We start from the raw sequence: 20,980 nt of genomic DNA, 5'->3' as shown, positions 1-20,980 counted from the left end.
AAAAAGCAACAAGCCTAGTAAATATACAATTAGGTCCTAAGAGAGGTGTTCACCCTCTAACTCAAAGTGCAAAGCCAGAGGGCAAGGGTATTTGGAGGGCAGGGCTCCCCCTGCCCTCCAATAGGGCAGCTTTGTGTGCCCACACCCCATGGTGCTCACAGACTCCAGGATGCTGCAGTTACAAGCCATCACTCTAAGAGACCAGGCGTGGCTGAGGCAAGGAACTGGAGCCAGCAGTTACGCTGGGGTGGCCCAAAGCCCATCCTGGTTCGCTCATACTGCAAGCATCCACACCAAATAAAGACACAGACAAGTTATTAAGCACAGTCCAATTTATCAAATCTCTCATCTGGCCGTGTACGAATACATTTTCTTCCTTCCTCCTTCAAGGGAAGGATTTGGTCAGGAATCCATACTAATCTCTCCTAGAACCAATCTCAACTATTTGCCTATAAGCCAGTACTAGTCATCTTTGTATGAGGATAAACAGACAAGAGCTCACCAGACTTAGACAAAAACACTGCAGTTCAAAGGGATGGAACCACTTGGACTGAAACTGTCTCTTCAGAATAAGGCTCACTCAAACTGACAGGAAACATGGTTTTCAAATTCTCAGTTTTTTAAAAAGATGCTTAACTCAAAAGGACATTGCATTTTTTAAAAAGGACACAAAACAGACATGAAATGGAAAAGCATGAGAAATACTTCGAGTTGGTTTCTTTGAATTGAATTGTTTCATTTAAAACAATGATAGATAAGGTAAATGGCAGAAGGCATGCTGCCGAAAAGTCAAATTACTCTACTGCATGTGTGAGCTGAAGAAATGACCTGAGAACTTAGAAGGAAAATCAAAAATTAGGAATAGGACACGACAGAAAATTCCGGAGGCCAAAATACATATAACAGGAATCTTCAAAAGAAAGCAGAATGCAGCCAGGCACAGTAGCGCACACCCGTAATGGGAGGCTGAGGCAGGAGGATTGCAAGTTCAAAGCCAGCCTCAGAAACTAAGCAAAGGGCTAAGCAACCTAGCAAGACCCTGTCTCAAAATAAAATTTTTTTAAAAGGATGGGGATGAGGGATATGGAATGGACAAGTCACTCGGTGGTTAAGTGCCCCTGGATTCAATCTCTGGTACAAAAAAAAAAAAGAAAAAGAAAAGAGGAAAGAACCACACAAAGATATAAAAAACATCAAGGAAATAATAGAGAAATTTCTGAAGTTGTGAAAGGGCATAACTGTGCTCTACAAAATGGTTGAACAAATACATAAACATATTCTGCTAAAAAATTAAATAGCAAATACTGCAAATGTCCTAGGAGAAACAAAGCTTCACCAAAATGGAAACAAATGGAAGACAGCCTCAGATCACTCCCTACTGCAAAACACCAGAGGCCCTAGGAACAACAGCTACAGTCGTAAGTGAGAGCGTTGTGCCCAGCTGTCCTAGAACCACTCAAGGACACACGAACATAGAAAGTACAGGAAGTCGCTCTCAGTGCAGGGAGTCGAGAGAGCATGCCAACACCATTCCCTGCTCCATTAGGCTTCATGAAACTTGTGAGAAACAATCTTGAGCTGACCATAAGAACAATCAAAAAAATAAAATCACAGAATAAAAAGGGAAGCAGGAAGCATAAAAGAACTTAAACTATTTCAAATATTCTTCACCATTAAACCATTTTAAGTCAAATGGTTACTTAATTTAACACAAGTTTTTAAAACAATACTTAAATATTAAAGAGAGCCACCTAAAATATATATTAAAAATCTAATTAAAAATTCAGAATAGCGTATGGAAAAATAGCTGGAAAGTGGGCAGAAGGGTGGGATACAGTACATGTTAAGAAAAATAAAATGGAAAACAGAAAAATGGGCTACAGATGATCAATGAATAATAGAAAGAACACAAGTGATCTACAAAAATGAAAAGGGTTCAATCCCATGACTACATGAATAAATAAAATTTAAAACAGCAGTAGGTTAGTTTTACTCGTCAAGTTAGCAAAATATTTTTAAATTGCAATGCCCTGCATTGTCTAGAACATGGTAAAATAAGCTGGTAGAGGAACTGCTGATCACATTTCATCTACTACAGGTGAATAGAAACTGAAAACAATTTTTCTGAGTAACAGTCTTCAATAGAAGACGTGAAGTTTTTAAAAGACCACACTCCCTTCCTCACCGCGGTGCTCCACTTCTAATTTTTCCTATAGAAATAATACATACAGACAAGGTTGTCCACTGTAGCAATCTATATGATGAGATTCAAACAACTGGCAATGAATTGAATAACAAAATGGAGAGGATCATTTTTTTTTTAAATTTAAAGAATTCTTTGAGATTTATAATGTACAAATGATAAATAAAATTTTGTATATTTATGACATACAATGGGATGTTTTAATATATGTATACATTGTGAGGATTCCTACAATCAAGCTAATTAACATATCTATCATCTCAGAGTCACCTTTTTTTTTTAATTGGTTGTTCAAAATATTACAAAGCTCTTGACATCTCATATTACATATATTAGATTCAAGTGGATTATGAACTCCCATTTTTACCCCAAATACAGATTGCAGAATCACATCGGTTACACATCCACATTTTTACATAATGCCCTATTAGTAACTGTTGTATTCTGCTACCTTTCCTATCCTCTACTATCCTCCCTCCCCTCCCCTCCCCTCCCATCTTCTCTCTCTACCCCATCTACTGTAATTCATTTCCCTCCTTGTTTATTTTCCCCTCCCCCTCACAACTTCTTATATGTAATTTTGTATAACATTGAGGGTCTCCCTCCATTTCCATGCAATTTCCCTTTTCTCTCCCTTTCCCTCCCACCTCATGTCTCTGATTAATGTTAATCTTTTCTTCCTGCTCTTCCTCCCTGCTCTGTTCTTAGTTGCTCTCATTATATCAAAGAAGACATTTGGCATTTGTTTTTTAGGGATTGGCTAGCTTCACTAAGCATAATCTGCTCTAATGCCATTCATTTCCCTGCAAATTCCATGATTTTGTCATTTTTTAGTGCTGCGTCATACTACATGGTGTATAAATGCCACATTTTTTTTATCCATTCATCTATTGAAGGGCATCTAGGTTGGTTCCACAGTCTAGCAATTGTGAATTGTGCTGCTATGAACATCGATGTGGCAGTATCTCTGTAGTATGCTCTTTTAAGGTCTTCAGGGAATAGACCGAGAAGGGCAATGGCTGGGTCAAATGGTGGTTCCATTCCCAGCTTTCCCAGGAATCTCCATTCTGCTTTCCAAATTGGCAGCACCAGTTTGCAGTCCCACCAGCAATGTACCAGAGTACCCTTTTCCCCACATCCTCACCAGCACCTGTTGTCGTTTGACTTCCTAATGGCTGCCAATCTTACTGGAGTGAGATGGTATCTTAGGGTGGTTTTGATTTGCATTTCTCTGACTGCTAAAGATGGTGAGCATTTTTTCATGCACTTGTTGATTGATTGTATGTCCTCCTCTGAGAAGTGTCTGTTCAGGTCCTTGGCCCATTTATTGATTGGGTTATTTGTTATATTATTGTCTAATTTTTTGAGTTCTTTGTATACTCTGGATATTAGAGCTCTATCTGAAGTGTGAGGAGTAAAAATTTGTTCCCATGATGTAGGCTCCCTATTTACCTCTCTTATTGTTTCTCTTGCTGAGAAAAAACTTTTGTGTGTGTCTGGTGTGAATATTTAAGAACTACAATTTTCTTGGGCATAGTGGCACATGTCCATAATTCCAGCATTTCAGAAGGCTGAGGCAGAAGGATCATAAGTTCAAGGCCAGTCTCAGCAAATTGGCAAAAACCTCAGCAATGTGGGGAGACACTATCTCAAGATAAAAAATCAAAGGGACTGGGAATGTACCTTAGTGGTAAAGTATCCCTGAGTTCAATCCCCAGTACCAAAAAGAGAGGAAAAAAAACCGACCATCTTAACAAATTTCATGTATGCAATGTAGTATTATTAACAATAAACAACCACCACCATGCTATACGTTAGATCTCCAGAATTTATTCATTCTGCATAACTGAACTTTCTACCTCTTGACTACTGTGGAAAATGCTGCCATAAACATGAAAATAAAGATATCTCTTCAAGATACTGACTTCATTTTCTCTGGATACATACCCACAAGTGAAAGTGCTGGATCATATATAGAAGTTTTTATCTTTCTGTGGAACCTCCATATCATTTTCCATATTGGCTATCCCAGTTTATATCCCTGCTAAGTGAGAACAAGAGTTCCCTTTTCTCCATATTCTCATCAATACTTGCTATCTATGGTCTTTTTGACAATAGTGATTCTAACTGTATGTCTTCTTTTGAGAAATGTCTTTTTAGACCCTTGGACTATTTTTTTAATTTTTTTTATTTTGCCATTGAGTTGTTCATATATTTTGGATATGAACACCTCATCAGGAGTACAGTTTGCAAATGTGTTCACCCATTCCATAGATCGTCTCTTCAGTTTATGGATATCTTCTTGGTTGTGCATAAACTTTTGGGTCAACGCAATCCCATTTGCCTAATTTTACCTGTACCATTTCAAAAAAAAATTCATTGACCAAATCAATAGCAAGATTTTTCCTTTGGTTGTCTTCTATTAGTTTCACATTGTCAGGTTTTATATGTAAGTCTTTAATCTATCTGGAGTTGATTTTTGTATATACCATGAGGTAAGGGTTCAATTTCATTCTTCTGCATAGAAATATCTAGTTTTCTCAATACCATTTATTATAAAAGAAACTGTCCTTTCCCTACTGTGTGCTCTGGGAACTTCTGTCACTCTGTCAAAAATCATTAGGCACATAGGATGTGTATTTACTTGGGGGTTCTTTATTCTGTTCCCTTGGCCAATACACCTGTTGCTAAGTAATAACCAGCTGATTTGATTACGATAGTTTTGCAGTATGTTTTGAGGTCTCTAGCTTTACTGTGCCTAAGATTTCTTTGGCTACTTGGAGTCTTTTGTGGTTCCACATGAATTTCAGTACCACTTTTTCTATTTCTGTGAAAAATAACATTGCAACTGTGGTAAGAATTTCACTGAATCATAGATCACTTGTGGTAGGACGGGCATTCTGACAATATTGATTCCCATGAATATGGGCTATTTTCCCATTTATTTCACTCTTTCTTCAATTTGTTCATCAATCTTTTCATTTTCAGCATAAAGATTATTCACTTCATTGGTTAAATTTATCCCTAAGTAGTTCCTTTTTGATACTATTGTAAATGGGATTATTTCCTTAGTATCTTTTTTTGAAGTTTATTGTTAGTGTGTAAACTGCAAGTGATTTTGGTTTATTTTTTATGTTGACCTTCTATCCTGCAACATCATTAACTTTATTAGTTCTGACAAGTTCTTGATGGAATATTTTTAGAATTGTCTGTATCTAATATAATCTGCAAACAGAGACCATTTTAGTACTACCTTTCTAATTTTAGTGCCTTTTATTTCTTTATCTTGCTTAACTGCTCTATCTAGGACTTCTGTACTGTCAAATAAAAGTGGTGGAAGTGGGTATCTTTGTCTTATTTTTGATATTGAGTTTGGGAATTGTGTAGGTTTCTCATAAATGGCCTCTATTACATTGACATATATTCCATCTAAATATAACTTGCTGAATTTTTATCAAAGGATGCTGAACTTTGTCACCTGCTTTTCTGCATCTCTTGCAATCATATGATTTTTGTCTTTTATTCTGTTAATGCGGTGTATAACAATTATGGATGTGCATTTGTTGAACCATTTTGCACCCAAAGAGTAAGTCCCAATAAATTATAGTATATAATCCTTTTTGGGTGCTACCACATATAGATGGCTAAAACTTTGTTAAGGATTTTTACATCTATGTTCATCATATTTACTAGGTCTAATAATTATCTTACAGTGTCCTTCTTTGGTAAGGTATGAGAGTAAAAATGACCGCGTAACATGAATTTGAAAGTGTTCTTTTTTTTCTTCAATGTTTCAGAAGAGTTTGAGAAGAAGTGGCAATAATTTTTCTTTAAATGTTTGATAGCAAAGCTAGTGAAGCAATAAGTACATAGGCTTTTCTTTGGGAGGTTTTTGATTCAATATTGTTACTCATGATTTGCCTATTTAAATTTTTATTTCATCATTTTTCAGTTTTGATAGATTGTATATGTCTTGAAATGTATCCACTTGCTCTAGATCATCAAATTTATTGGCATAAAATTGTTCATTTTTAATCTCATAAGATCCTTTATACCCCCATGGTATAAATGGTAATATTCTGCTTTCATTTATAATTTTTCTTCTCCTTTTTCTTAGTCTAACTAAAGTTTTGTTAGATTTATCTTTCAAACAAATCATAATTTTATTCATATTTCCAATTGTTTTTCTCATTTCAACTATTTTTTCTTCCTTCTCTGTATCTTAGCTTCCTTCTGCTAACTCTGTAATTAGCTTGTTCTACTTTTTCTAGTTCCTTCGGGTATTAAGTTACATTGTTTATGTGAAGGATCTTTCTTTCTCCTTTAATATAGGTATTTATTGTGAAAAACTTTTGAGAAATTCTTTTGCTGCATCCCAAAAGTTGTGGTACGTTGTGTTTCCATTTTCATTTCTCTCAAAAATATCCATTTCCCTTTTCTTTTTTAACAAACTGATTGTTCAGGATTGAGTTTTAAATTCACATATAACTGTGAATTTTACAATTTTCCCCTTGTTATTGATTTGTAGATTTATAACAATGTGGGGGGAAAATTAAAAAGATGCTAATGTGTTGTCAACTTTCTTAAAATTATTAATACTTGTTTTGTGGCCCAATTTATTATTTAATCTGGAGAATGTTCTGTGTGCACTTGAAAAGAATGCATGCTCTTCTGCTGTTGGGTGGAATGTTCTATATATATCTGTTAGGTCCAGTTGTTCTATTGTGCTCAAGTCTGCTATTGCTTTATTGAATTCCTGTCTGGGTGACCTATCTATTGTTATAAGTTGGGTACTGAAGTCACCCACTCTTTATTATATTGCCATCTATTTCTCCCTTCAGTTCCATTAATATTGGCTTCGTGCATTTAGGTGTTCAAGTGTTAGGTGAATATACATGTACAATTGTCATATGCTCTTTTATTTTCAATATGGAATGCTTCACAAATTTGCATATCATTGTTGACAGGGGCCATGCTTATCTTCTGTGAATCATTCCAATTTTAGTAAATGTGCTGCCAAAGTGAGCAATGTCATATGCTCTTGATGAACTGACCTCCTTATCACTATATCATGACATTTTTTAATATACTGTGACAGTGTCTAACTTAAAGTCTATCTTGTCCAATGTAAGTAGAGCCACCTCTGCTCTTCTGGTTACCATTCACAGGGGGCATCTTTTCCTGTGCATTCATTTTCAGTATATGTGTGTTCTTAGCTAAGGTGAGTCTCTTTTAGGCAGCATACATAGTAGTCCACTCTTATTTGAAGTTTTGCTTTCCATAGTTTCATTTACCTGCCGTCAACCACAATTCTACAACCACTCAACTATGTCATCAAGGCTTGTTGATCCAGGATCATCTGAAGCCTATGATCTTCTTTCTAACATATCATCAGAGGCTCACTAGTAAGCCAAAGCCATGACACAATGCCTACATCCTTCACCTCGCCCTTCAGGTAGGCATTGCATCAGCTCACAAAAACCACAAGGGCAAGCACAGTATATTTTGAAATAAGAAACAATGTTCACAAAACTTTTACTAAAGTGTAATTATAATTATTCTATTTTACTAGTTAATGCTGTTAATATCTTACTAAGCCCAATTTATGAATTAAACTCTATCACAAATATGTGTATATAGGGAAAAAAACATTATATATTCAGGGTGTAGTACTATTCATGGTTTCAGGCACTCACTGGGGATCTTGAAACATATTCCCGGAGGATGAAAAGAAACTGATGTAGTTGGATTGTTTTTTTAAAATTCTTTCAGCCACTCTATGATGTTGGGTTGTAGAATATAATCCATTTGCGTTTAACTCTTTTACTTCTTTTTTTTTATTGGTTGTTCAAAACATTACATAGCTCTTGACATATCATATTTCATACTTTAGATTCAAATGTGTTATGAACTCCCATTTTTACCCCATATACAGATTGCAGAATCACATCGGTTACACATCCACATTTTTACATAATGCCATATTAGTAACTGTTGTATTCTGCTGCCTTTCCTATCCTCTACTATCCCCCCTCCCCTCCCCTCCCCTCCCATCTTCTCTTCTATCCCATCTGCTGTAATTTAATTCTCTCCCTTGTTTTTTTTTCCCTTTCCCCTCACAACCTCTTATATGTAATTTTGTATAACAATGAGGGTCTCCTTCCATTTCCATGCAATTTCCCTTTTCTCTCCCTTTCCCTCCCACCTCATGTCTCTGTTTAATGTTAATCTTTTCCTCTTGCTCTTCCTCCCTGCTCTGTTCTTAGTTGCTCTCATTATATCAAAGAAGACATTTGGCATTTGTTTTTTAGGGATTGGCTAGCTTCACTTAGCATAATCTGCTCTAATGCCATCCATTTCCCTGCAAATTCAATGATTTTGTCGTCTTTTAGTGCTGTGTAATACTCCATTGTGTATAAATGCCACATTTTTTTTTTTTATCCATTCATCTATTGAAGGGCATCTGGGTTGGTTCCACAGTCTAGCTATTGTGAATTGTGCTGCTATGAACATCGATGTGGCAGTATCCCTGTAGTACACTCTTTTAAGGTCTTCAGGGAATAGTCTGAGAAGGGCAATAGCTGGGTCAAATGGTGGTTCCATTCCCAGCTTTCCCAGGAATCTCCATACTGCTTTCCAAATTGGCCGCACCAATTTGCAGTCCCACCAGCAATGTACAAGAGTACCCCTTTCCCCACATCCTCGCCAGCACTTGTTGTTTGACTTCAGAATGGCTGCCAATCTTACTGGAGTGAGATGGTATCTTAGGGTGGTTTTGATTTGCATTTCTCTGACTGCTAGAGATGGTGAGCATTTTTTCATGTACTTGTTAATCAATTGTATGATCTACTATAGACATTTTGTTCATTGTTTCCTGACAGTTTTATACTTCATTTATTCCTTTCTTCCTTTCCTGTTCTCTTCCTTTGTGATGTGATGATGTTCTGTAGTGGTATGCTTTGCTTCCTTGGTCTTTACCCTTAGTATATCCTCTTTGCTTTCTTTGTGATTACTATGAAGCCTACACAAAATATCGTATATCTACTTAAAGCTAATAATGACTTAACTTTGCAAATAAAAAACAGCACTTAAAACATTTCTCTTCCCATTTTAATGTTATTGATGTTGCAATTTACATTTTTATGTTTTGTATCCACTAACAAATTATTGTAACAAGTATTCTATGAGAGTTTAAAGTATTTTATGCACAACTAGAGTACTTTGAGCATACTCTTACTTTTGCCATGAGTTTTATACTTTAGTTTTCATGTTATTAGTCCTTATCCCAATGGGAAGAGTTCCTTTAGCAATTCTTCTGGAAAGGTCGAATGCTGATGAACCACTACAGCTTGTGTTTGTCTAGGAAAGTCTCCTTTATTTTTGAAGGAGAGCCTTGTCAGGTACAGTATTCTTGGTCAGTAATTTTTTTTCCTTTCATCACTTTGAACATATCATCTCACTACCTCCTGGTCTATAAATTTTCTGCTGAAAAATCTACTGACAGTCTGATAGAAGTTCTCCTATATATGACAATGTGCTTCTGTCTTCCTGCTTTCAAATTTTTCTCCTCATCCCTGACTTAAAAACCTAGATTACAATATCTTGATATTATACTTTAGATTTGAAAAGCTCCCCAAAAGTTTATGTGTCAAAGGCAATGCAACAACGTCCAGAAATAAGGCTTCTAGAGAATGATTGGACAGTGAGTGCTCTAACCTCATGGATGGATTAATCAATCTGATGGATTAATGATTTTAATGAGCTATGTGTGGTAGCTGCAGGTAGATGGGGTATGGCTGGACAAAGTGGATCCCTGGAGATATGCCCTTGGGGACTATTTCTTGCCCCTGGCCCCTTCCCACCGTCTGCTTCCTAGCTGTTGAGAGGTAAGAAGCTTCCCTGCCACACATTCCCTTCTATCATGACGTTCTGCCTCACCTTGCACCCCCAGCAAAGGAGTCAGCTGACCATGGACTGAAACCTCTGAGAGAGTAAACCAAAAATGAATCTTTCCTCCTTTAAATTGCTTGTCAGATATTTTTGTTCACAGCAATGAAAGCTAACCAATACACCTGGTAAACACATCTTTTATCATTGTCTGAGATTGTTTGGCTTCCTGAACCTGAATATTCATTCCTCTCTACAAATTTGAGAAGTGTCCTAATTCTTAAAAATCAAGGTTTCTGCTCTTTTTTTTCTCTCTACTCCTTCTGGAACTCCCATAATGCATATATTAGTTCACTTGATGATCTCTCATAAGTCTCCTGGGTTCCTTTGACTAATTTCACATGACTTATCTTGAAGCTCACGGATTCTTCTGCTTGGTCAAGTTGGCTGTGAAAGCTCTCTATGGAATTTTTAAGTTTATTTTGTTCTTCAGTGCTAGACTTTCTATTTGTTTATTAATTTTTTAATGGTGTATGTCTCTTTCTTGAAATTTTCAATTTGCTCCTATCTTGTTTTCCTACTTTAGTTTAGCTGTCTATCTATCAGTGATTTCTTGAAGCTCACAATTTTGTTTGAATATGAGAGGTTCCCACAAAATCTCCAGTGAATGCAGGAAATCCAGAGGTGAGATGATTAGATATGAGAGGCGTGACCTAATCAGTCCATCCTAGTTTGAATGAACTGACTGGGCGGTAACTGTAAGTAGGTGGGGCATAGTTAGAGGACAGAGGTGGGTCACTGGAGGTGTGCCTTAGGTGCAAATTCCCTGTGCCCCTCTCCCCTCTTTCTCTGTGTCCTGAGCTTGCCATAAGCTGAGACGACTTCCTCTGCTGGGCCCTTCCCCCACAATGTGCAGCCTCACCTTGGGCCCAGAGCAACAGAGGCAGCCATCTATGGACTGAGATCTCCAAAACCATAACCCCCAAATAAACTTTTCCTTCTCTTGTTGTTCTAGTCAGGTATTTTGGTGACAGCGATGCAAAAGCTAATTAAAATACTCACTGAACTTCAAGATAATAATTATAAATTCTTTGTCAAAGAGTTCATAGATTTGCACTTCTTTAGGGTCAATTACTGACATTTTACTTTGTCATATTGGTAAAATCATATTTCCTTGATTATTTGAGATACTTGTAGCATTGGGTTGATATCTAATAATTTGATAAAGCAGAAATTTCTTCTATTTTTCACTAGTCAGCCTATTTGGAGATTATGTGTGGGACATCTGACAGGCTCCACGTGTGTGCTTGTTGTTAGGAGTCCTTGGGTGGGCTGGCCTAGTGCTCCAGTCAGTGGACACACTGGCCTAGCTGGGGCCCTCAGAGACAAGCCTAGAACCTGGGTCTACTAGGCCTATGTCCTTGGTTTGTGGAATTAGCCTAAAGCTGGGGACTACAGGAGTGGGCTTGAAGCCTGCTAAGTGCCACTATGACACTAGGGGAAGTCCTAGGCCACGGGTCCATTGATCCAGGCCTGCTTCTTGTGTCCACCAGAGACTATGGCTGTAAGGGCCGGCCTGGAACTAGGGTTGATCTAGTGCCTGGGTCCTAGATTCTAGGCTTTGAGGGCTACTTGGTATATGGACCCCCCTGAGGCCGACCTGGACCCTGGGTCAGTAGAAGTGGGCCTAGATTTGGGGTGAGCGTGGAGCCTACGTCTGTGGACACCTACCAAGAGACTAGTAGGGGCCAGTCTGGCATCATAGTTCATTGGGACAGACCTGTTGTTAGGTCAACAACAAACTGAAGTATTCCTTTCATTTTCCTTTCCTTCTGCGGAGACTATCCCTCTCATTCTTAAGCTATCTGGGGGAAGGAGGGGTAACAGAGCAAGTTAGACTGTCTTTACTGCCCTCTCTAATGCATCTGTTACTTCTGTGCTCCACCCAGTGTTGTAATATCATCCTTTTAGTTCCTATGAATGTATTCTCATGTATAGACAATTGTTCAAATTGATTTTCTATGAAAGGATAGGCACAAGAAAGCCTTACCCTGCCATCTTGCTTGAAGGTAAGGCATAATTTTTAAACTAGTTTTCTAAATTGATATTTTCAAGGAATATTGAATGATAAGGAAAATGCTATAATATATAAAAGCACTGGGAGGTAAACAGATACAAAACATTATGTATATTAATTTTCTAAAAAGAAACATACATAGTTAGCATGGTGGATCACAAGCTCACAGTCAGCCTCCACAACTTAGCAAACCTGTATCAAAATTATAAAAAAGAAGGGGTTGGGGATGAAGCTTGATAGGAGAACATTCCAGGCCAATTTCCAGTAAAAAAAAAAAAAAAAAAAAAAAAAAAGTAAAGAAAAGAAAAAGAAATATATGTTAACAAGTATAAAAAGAAATGCTAGAAAAAATTAGACTAATTAGGTTTAAATAGCATTATCTGTTCTTTACATTTTCCTATAGTTTGAAAATTTTCTACAATGAACATGAACCATATTTAATTAATTCCATGGTACACTTTTTCTTCATTTTTAAAATCTCTGAAATTCGCATATATCTTAAGACTGATGGCAAATTTAGCTAGATATTATTGCACATTTAGTAGTGAAAAATAAAACAATAAATATTATTATGTTTTAAAGACATACATGGAGCTGAGGTTGTAGCTCAGTGCCTGCCATATGTGAGGAACTGGGTTAGATTCTCAGCACCACATATATATAAATAAAAGTTTCATTGATAACTAAATAAATTTTTTAAGAAGATACAAATGGAAACGTACAGTGAAGATATTCTTAGAAAAGAGGTATTCACTAATGGCTATGTACTGCCATTAGTAAAGGCAGTAAAAGTTTTGTTAATCTTGTAAAGGATAGGTACTATCTTTGTAAGATCTTGTAAATCTTCCCCCAAATGTAATTTTCCCTGGCAGTAAAACCTTCTTCATAAAAACAAGTATGAGGCTGGAGGTGCAGAGCACTTGCCAAGCATGCATGAGGCCCTGGGTTCGATCCCTAGCACCACACACACGCATACACACACAAAAAAAAAAAAAAGTATGGGGGAGAATATGAACTCAAGATACCCAGTTTTTCCTCTCTCTCTCTTTCCCCCTTTCTTTGAAAATTAACTTTTGTGGAATGCTAGGTTTGTTGTTTTGTTTTAAAAAGAAAAGATTCTTGAGGTTAATAATTCATTTTTGCTTTTTAAATATGCAAAAAATCTTTAATCCAACTTTGGTGAGGGCTACCTCCCTGCTTGACTCTTCCAAACCTCAACTCTTCCCAAGAGACTGAAGAGCACAGATGAATGGGGAATGGAAAGATAAGAAGGGACAGAATTGGGGTTAACAGTTAAATGAATTAAGTAGTTTTCTTCATTTCCCCTTTTATATAGGCAAAGCCATGACTTCTGCCTACTGCTCCAACGTAATGTGGGGACCAGAACTTCCCAAAGTTAACGAATGAATACTTACACCTAATTTCTGTTCCTTCATATACCTTTTTACCTTCCTCTTTACTCTTACCTTACATCCAATTTTTTATTAGCAATTAAAGAGGGTGGCTATGGTTTCTGGCTAATACAACAAAAACAAAAAAGGATAACAAACAAACAAACAAACAAACCCCCAAATGTGTCGTTTAGTCTTTTTTCCACTGTATTATAGTGTGACAAATAATACACAAAGGATATATAATCCAACTAAAAGCCTTAATAATTCTTTTCCATAGCTCAAGCTTCTAGGAATTATGTTCTGTAGATAAGCAAAGAGACTATATTAAGACTGCTAGCCAATGGGAAGAATTCTGCCCTTCCAACCCATGGATAAGATGCAGCCTTATCCCATTACAGTGTGAATCTAAAAAAAAATACAAAAGAACAAAAAGATTTCACAATTCATAATACCATATCCATCCTCAGCAATACAGAAACCAACATTTGGTGTTTTCTTATAGAAGATTTAGAAAAGAATGTACACATCAATCTGGACACTATGTTGGAAAATTCTATGATGTCACATGATTACTTAGACTATATATAAGAAAATAAAGCACAGGTCACTAAGAAATGGGCTGCCTTGGAAGGCTTTTAATTCTAAATATCTAAAGTATCAGGTAAAGGGCCATTTGTAGGGAGAAACTTCAACCTTTCCCAGTCAGGAAATTTTAAGGACAGAATTAATGTTCTCTTTTGTCTATATAGCTAAGATATATTGCCATAAAAATAAAAGAAAATTCATTTTTTTTGGTTTATTCACTTATTAGATGGACACCTGCTTATTAACCACCTACCATATTCAAAGTATTGTGTTAGTTGCTAGAGGTGATATAAAGGTAAAACAATCCTATTTCTTAGGGTTGAATAGAGGTTTCAGAAAACTCCAATCCTATTTCTTAGGGTTGAATAGAGGTTTCAGAAAACTCCAAGAAAGAGAACCATAAATGGTCCAAGTAAAAATGTAATCATCAAAGGAGCTCAATGATAAGAAATCCCAGTATGCTCACTATGTTACATAGGGTTTGAAGAAGCCAGTACTTATCAAGATATTAAAAAACCATGACAAAATATCTGGTAACATAGAAATAGCACTATAGCATGCTGCTTCTATCAGTAAGAATTTAAAAAGCAATTAACAATTCCAGGGGGAGGCCAGAAAGTCATTGTTCAAATTCAAAGCAAGCCAATATGTGGCAGAATTCTGAATCTTTAACTTGAACTGACACTTGCAACATTCCCCTTCAACTGACACGGGTTGATCCCTTCAGTAAATTACATCGTCTATTTATGGATCCAGTCACTCTCTCTGGTCTGCAATAAATAACACATGCATTAGCATCATTAGGCAGCAGCTTTCAAAATTCGAAATCAACCTATAGAGAAAGTATGCTTGTCCAATCAAAATTACACATCCATATGAAAAGTTATAAAACTCAACAACATCAAAGTAACAATATCCCTATCTTTCATATTAAAACTCAAGAGAGAATATCTTTAAATTGGTTCTCAAGATAAACAACTAAGAAGGCACATCTAGAAGTAAATGTTAACTAGTAAATGAAACTTTGGAAAAATGAGAGATATTATAATGGAGCTAATTCTATTTTTCTTGATAGACAATCAACCAACAGTAGTTAAACATGTTAGCTTAGGTCATAAAGCATAAACACATGTTTAAAAGCGACAGAGGTAATCAAAGAATAAAATGCAAATATAGAAAATGTAGTTACCTCTATGAAACGAAACTCAGGGGTACAAGGCAAGTTTTCTTTCCACTTTCCATTTTAGATCTTCCTTAACTCTTTGAATCAAATCTCCCTAGCACATGTATTATAAGACAATAATAATACTGACATGAAAAAATTTGCAGAGCATACTATTAAGTGAAATAAAAAGTACTATAATGATTTAGGCAGTAAAGTCCCATTTATGTTTAAAAAAGAGCATCCACAGATATGTATATATATGAACAGTGCTCAGAAAGTTTTAATTCTGGAGCTTAGAATTTTCAGATGATGAATATTCAACTGGTAAAGTCTATACAAATACTCCAATATCTGAAAACCTCTGAAATCTGAAACCATCTGGTCCCAAGCATTTCAGATGAGGGATATTCAACCTGTAAACTGTGTTAATGCTTACAAAAAGATCAGCTGGGAGAGTGAACTAAAAGAGAACTTCCACATGTTATTCTAAAAAATTCCACACTGTCTGAATGAGAATACATTGGCATTCTCTATTGTTTGATTTTTTTCCTCCATTTTTAAGAACTTGAATTCAAACACAAACTTCACCAGGTATGTTACTTTGATCAAGGTATATACCTCTTTAAGCCTCATTTTCTATCTTTAAAAGAGTTTTATTGAGACCTAATTGATATACCATACAATTCACTCACCCTGGCTTCTATCACAGTGCCTGACTCTAACCAAACACACATCCCATTTATTTCAGGTAAATTGCAAAACAAAGATGGTATAAAGATGGTCAGAAATGAGCTAAAACCCTAGATATGAAGAAAGTATAAGAAAGAAGTGAACCCTTTCACAGGCCAGAACACAGAGTCCTATCCTTTGAGCATATTCCACAGGTCCAGGCCCTCCCTGGAGTTCTATGGAATCCCAGAAACCCAGGGAGCAAGTTCAAAAACACAAGTTTGAAAGCATCAGCATTTGAGCACATATTTTAGAGTGAAAGTTTCAGGAGGAGAGATACATCCTCACCCCTGCGAAAAACTGAATAGCAAGAAGCAAATCTTGCAGTTACCGGGAAGATAAGAAGAACACCGCAAGTTCACATTGGACAAGCAGCTGAAACTATACTGTCATGTTTCTACTTTTCAAAGTGAAAATAAACATGACAGGTGCTCATTTGCTGTTCAAGCACTTTCCACTTAAATGGCAATTCCTCAAGCTTACTGACTGCAGCCTGAAGTTATAATTTATTACCATTTCTGTGTTATTCCCTTGCCTCGGCAGAAAGCAGAACATAGCACCTACATTTCAAGACCCAGGAGAGGTAATAAAGTATCATTATTTTGAATTTATGATTAAGCCATAAATTATATGCACTTTTTATTTCAGTTGGTCAGTCAGAGGTTGGAGGAGGAAGGCAATGGGGTCAGAGGAAGGCGTAACAAAAGCCTTTTCCTTTGAATAAAATGTCTAAATCAGGGCAGGACTGAGGGACACCTGGAGGATTTACAAAGATACCACAGTCTCCAAGTTAAGTCCCCAGGGAGCCCTGGTTAAGAGACTTTTAACTCCTAGAAGCCTCTGTTCTTCCTGCCCACAGGGCTCCAGACTTCAACTAGAGTGCCCATGTTGACTCGAAAAATAGAAGCAGAGCACAGTTTCAGGTTATACCACATCAAACACTCACTGTGCTCTGGGTCTTGCTGCCTCTAAGCCATATGTATTTCATGGAAGGTGAAACTAATCTATACGAAATACTGACCAGACTGTCTACGTAGTCAGCCTTACCCCAAGTAACTCTGCTTATTAATAACCACAGAACTCTGATTCAACAGTGGCCAGAAGTTAGTGTTCCCTACCACCAAGAGGCAATTGGTGAGATTTCCCTTTCTTGTAGTCCCTTATGTGGCTATGGAACCCTAAGTATGGGACAATGAGGTGCAAAGCTGACAAAGCTCAGGGCATGAAGCAAGAGAAGAACATGGCATTCAGCACTCTTCTGTCACCTACTGGCCTCATTGGTTCCCCAATACGCCATGGCCCAGGTCCCAATCTTTGTCATGAGTTCCCATGTTCAAATGTAGCTTGCAAAGCATGGTCCCATGTATATTTTTATTTGGATTCACAAAAGAACTCTGGGAAGGAAGTCTCATGAAGCACTCAGTTTACAGTAGAGGCAGAAATTCAAAGATGCTAATAATCCAGTACCAATACACAGCACAGTGAATCTGGAACTGTCACCTGACAGAAAGTTCTATAGCCTTTTCATTATTCTACTCTAAAGAGTTGGGGAAGTAAAGCAAAACCAAAACAGAAATGCTCTGCATTGCTTTTTTTTTTTTTTTTTTTTTTCTGTTTTCACAGTGGATTTTTTTCTTGGCAACTGAAGCTTTGAAATACCTGTTTGTCATAGTAACAACAGGTAGATATTAAAACATAAATGGAAGTGAAATTTAGCTGGGTTTAAATAAATAAAAATAAAGAGAACAGAGAGAAAAGTCCTGATGAGTGACTTTTTTTTTTGCAAAAGGAATTATAAATTAAGGGGGACCAAAGGGGGTTTGCCCCAAATGTTTACCTACCACTCACCTTTGTCCCGGAACATCCCACCTTCACACCCAGCTCCTGGTTAATGAACTTAATTTGGTTGATGTCCCTTGAACTGTATAATCTGTTCCACAAAAAACAAACTCAGTTTGTCTCCAACCTACTTTTAAGTCCCTAACTCCCTGGTTACATGCAGTCTATGGAAAACATCTGTGGCAAAGTAAATCATCCTACCCTGAGAAAGACCAGAATGTGCCTTTTTTTTTTTTTTTTTTTCTTTAAGTGTGTTTTGAAGTCCTGGTTGGAAAATTAGTGAAAATTGTAAATCTGTTTGCAAATCTGGTCATGTCCAACTCTGAGATTAGGGCAAAGATTCCAATTTAAAAGTAGAACCGTGACAACCCCAGTTAAGCGTGTCCTCAGGCACTGCCAGCAGGGCCTTCACTCACTTCCACGGGCAGTGGATTTATTACAGGCACCCGACACGTTCCCCATCAGACACCCCTGGAGTATTTACTTGAGACAGCAGGGTTCAGTCTGCACTTCCTCTGCAGACCAATATATTATTATAAATTGAGCTAAACTGTTTCCTTTTCATAAGTGCTATGAAGTTCAGATTTCAGATATCAGCACAGGGCTGAAGGACTTCTTGCTATTTGGATTTCAAAAAGTAACGAGAAAAGGCAGTGTTTGGACTACAGTTGGTTTTATTTTTGTTTCTTCTTTTTTTTTTTTTAGCAGAACATGGAGGAAAATTAATTTTAGAAGACAAACATGACGTCTTAATAAGAAAATACATTCTAAATGCAGACATTGGGGTACACTGTGCCTGCCACAGCTCAGGAAGAAACCAACTATTTCACCTGTATCTGAAGGCAAGAGCTGGGAAAGCTGGAGTAGATTTTATATCTTGTATATCACCTCGTATAAACTAACACTAATTTCTTCTGTTTATCTCCTAAAGAGACCCAATATATAAAAATGTATATTCCTTAGAACATGCAAATTTTAAAAAATGCAATTATTTAATATTTTCATTATTAATGCAGTTCTTAAACTCTAAGAAAAACATAACTTTAAGAAGAAATGGAAAGAAAGAAACCTACAGAACATCATCATCTTCTCTTCCCTTCCTGAAAAGCCACTAGGTGAGGCAGAGGTATGGTGCTGAGGTGGGTAGAAGGGAGCCAGGGAGCAGGGGTCAGTCCTTGAATGGGGTGAGAAGGGCATCCATGTGGTGGGAGGATGGTGGCCTGATGTGAAGTGTCAGACCCCAAGTGGGACAAAATGACAAGTTCCAGCACTCGATTTCTTCTTTTGCAATAACAGCTAATAGTTGCTTCTGAACTCCCCAATGAATGCGGCTGTTATTCATATTACCACTACAATTACAGATGTGCACATGTACTAAAAAAAGACTAAAAAGGAGTATACTAAATCACACATGAAAATTTTGACATTCTTCTTTCATTTTAAACATCAGAGGGGTACATGTAAGAAGTTAGTAAACATAAAAGCTAAACTTTTACAAGATACTTATTTTTATACAAAGAAACAATTAATGAAGCTATTTTAAAAGGAATCATTATAGTTCTAATCTCCTTAGAGATGCAAATTACTAACATAAACTACTGAACATAAGGGAAATAATATATTTACTTTAACATCCATAAAGAGTCAAGCCAAATATCCAAATTTGTGTAGTACATAAAAAAAAAGAAACAATAATCTATTTACATTTGGCCATGTGACAGAAACTTCAGAAGAGAAACTTAGTTCCTGAGGACAGACAGGAGAGGAGGAGGAAAAGAGATGACCTTAACATTAAAAATTTTCCAGACTGAGATTTCAGTGTATTGAGTCAGTCAAAATGGTCCCATTTAGAGTACAAAGAGCACGGCAAATGGATGGAGCCTGCAACCCATCCTGGTCCCTCTTCTGCTTCTTACCAATGGAGTGACCTTGGGCAAATTACTTAAGAAAAGAACTATTTCTGCCACCTTCCTCGGGATGACTGGAGACTCAGATTGCTTATAGAAACTGATCTGTAAACTGCAATGCAATAAGAAAATGGAAAAGCAGAGATTAAAACCAGTGTTCAACCAAAGTAGGAATCACCACCTCATGAGAAGAAGTTAAGAGGTAAAGGGATACAGCATTAAGTACCATTAACTCACACTGTGCGAAAGAATCCCTACATAATCACCTTCCTATCCTCCTACAGACATTAAGGGAAAAGTCCCAGACTGGTACCAGTACATAATTAACACTTCTCTAACAGTTACTAAACGCCCTTTTTAACAAAGACAGAACAGGACTCAGACTCGAGATCTCCAGCAAAGAGAAGGCGGCAGGCCCTTAATACTGCTTTAGTTTCTCTATTTTTATATTTATGAAATCCTTCTAGTTATGCCAAGTGATATGTGCTTTCCATTTAAAATAGTGATATAAAATCTCCTTCTAAAATGAGTTTATTTGGGTGAAAGAAAAAATAGCTTATTTAGAGAGAAATAATGCCTTAAAAGAAAAAGTACAAGTAGCAGGTGGATATGGCAAGAACCTGGAAGTTGATATAAAGGAACTGAAATTTGGAAAATGGTAAAAAGATATTCCAAACCCTGAAAGCAAGGATCAAGATTTATGCATCTCCAATATCTCTCTACCACCTTACCCAGTAGCCAATCCCCAACTAACTGGGAGTTGATTCTTATCATAAACACTGGGCTTGAGCCCTGGTTCTTCCTACCTCCAATGTATCAGTAGATTTCTCCAGGCAGAGAGGAGTGAGATAAACTTTGAATAATAAGAAGCTAGAATCAAGGAGAGAATAAAACCCTGAGAAGCTTTGTGAGTAAAAATGGATATCTGCACACTGAGCACTGGAACATAGAGACCCACCAAAAAAAAAGAGCATCCCAAAAATGTCAAGTAAAGCAGCAAAAACAAAGCCCATAGAACCCCATAGGTTCACTTATCCATAGCTGAAATATTATTTGCCAAAGAACTAAATGACAGGTGGAAAGAAAGACCCTGTAGTCCCACTAGATGTCCCTGAGAAGAAATCAACTACAATGCTAGAAAAAAAATCTTCTCAGTCCTAAAATCTCAGACAGGGGAGTGTTTTTAAAAGTCAT

General features: G+C 36.9%; 1 protein-coding gene and 1 non-coding gene across 3 annotated transcripts in view; both read right to left on the bottom strand.

The window, feature by feature from the left end:
- Fto (FTO alpha-ketoglutarate dependent dioxygenase) overlaps positions 1-20,980 on the bottom strand; it is a 372,769-nt gene that overhangs the window by 221,360 nt on the left and 130,429 nt on the right. The window lies entirely within an intron of this gene.
- LOC143384581 (U6 spliceosomal RNA) lies at positions 7,127-7,232 on the bottom strand. The gene has a single exon (XR_013089379.2). It is a non-coding gene; the product is annotated as a U6 spliceosomal RNA (small nuclear RNA).

This window comes from Callospermophilus lateralis, chromosome 18 (genome assembly GCF_048772815.1).
Source record: "Callospermophilus lateralis isolate mCalLat2 chromosome 18, mCalLat2.hap1, whole genome shotgun sequence".
Classification (NCBI taxonomy): Eukaryota; Metazoa; Chordata; class Mammalia; order Rodentia; family Sciuridae; genus Callospermophilus; species Callospermophilus lateralis.
Note: the sequence above shows the minus strand (reverse complement) of the source record. Positions and strands in the feature narration are given on the sequence as shown.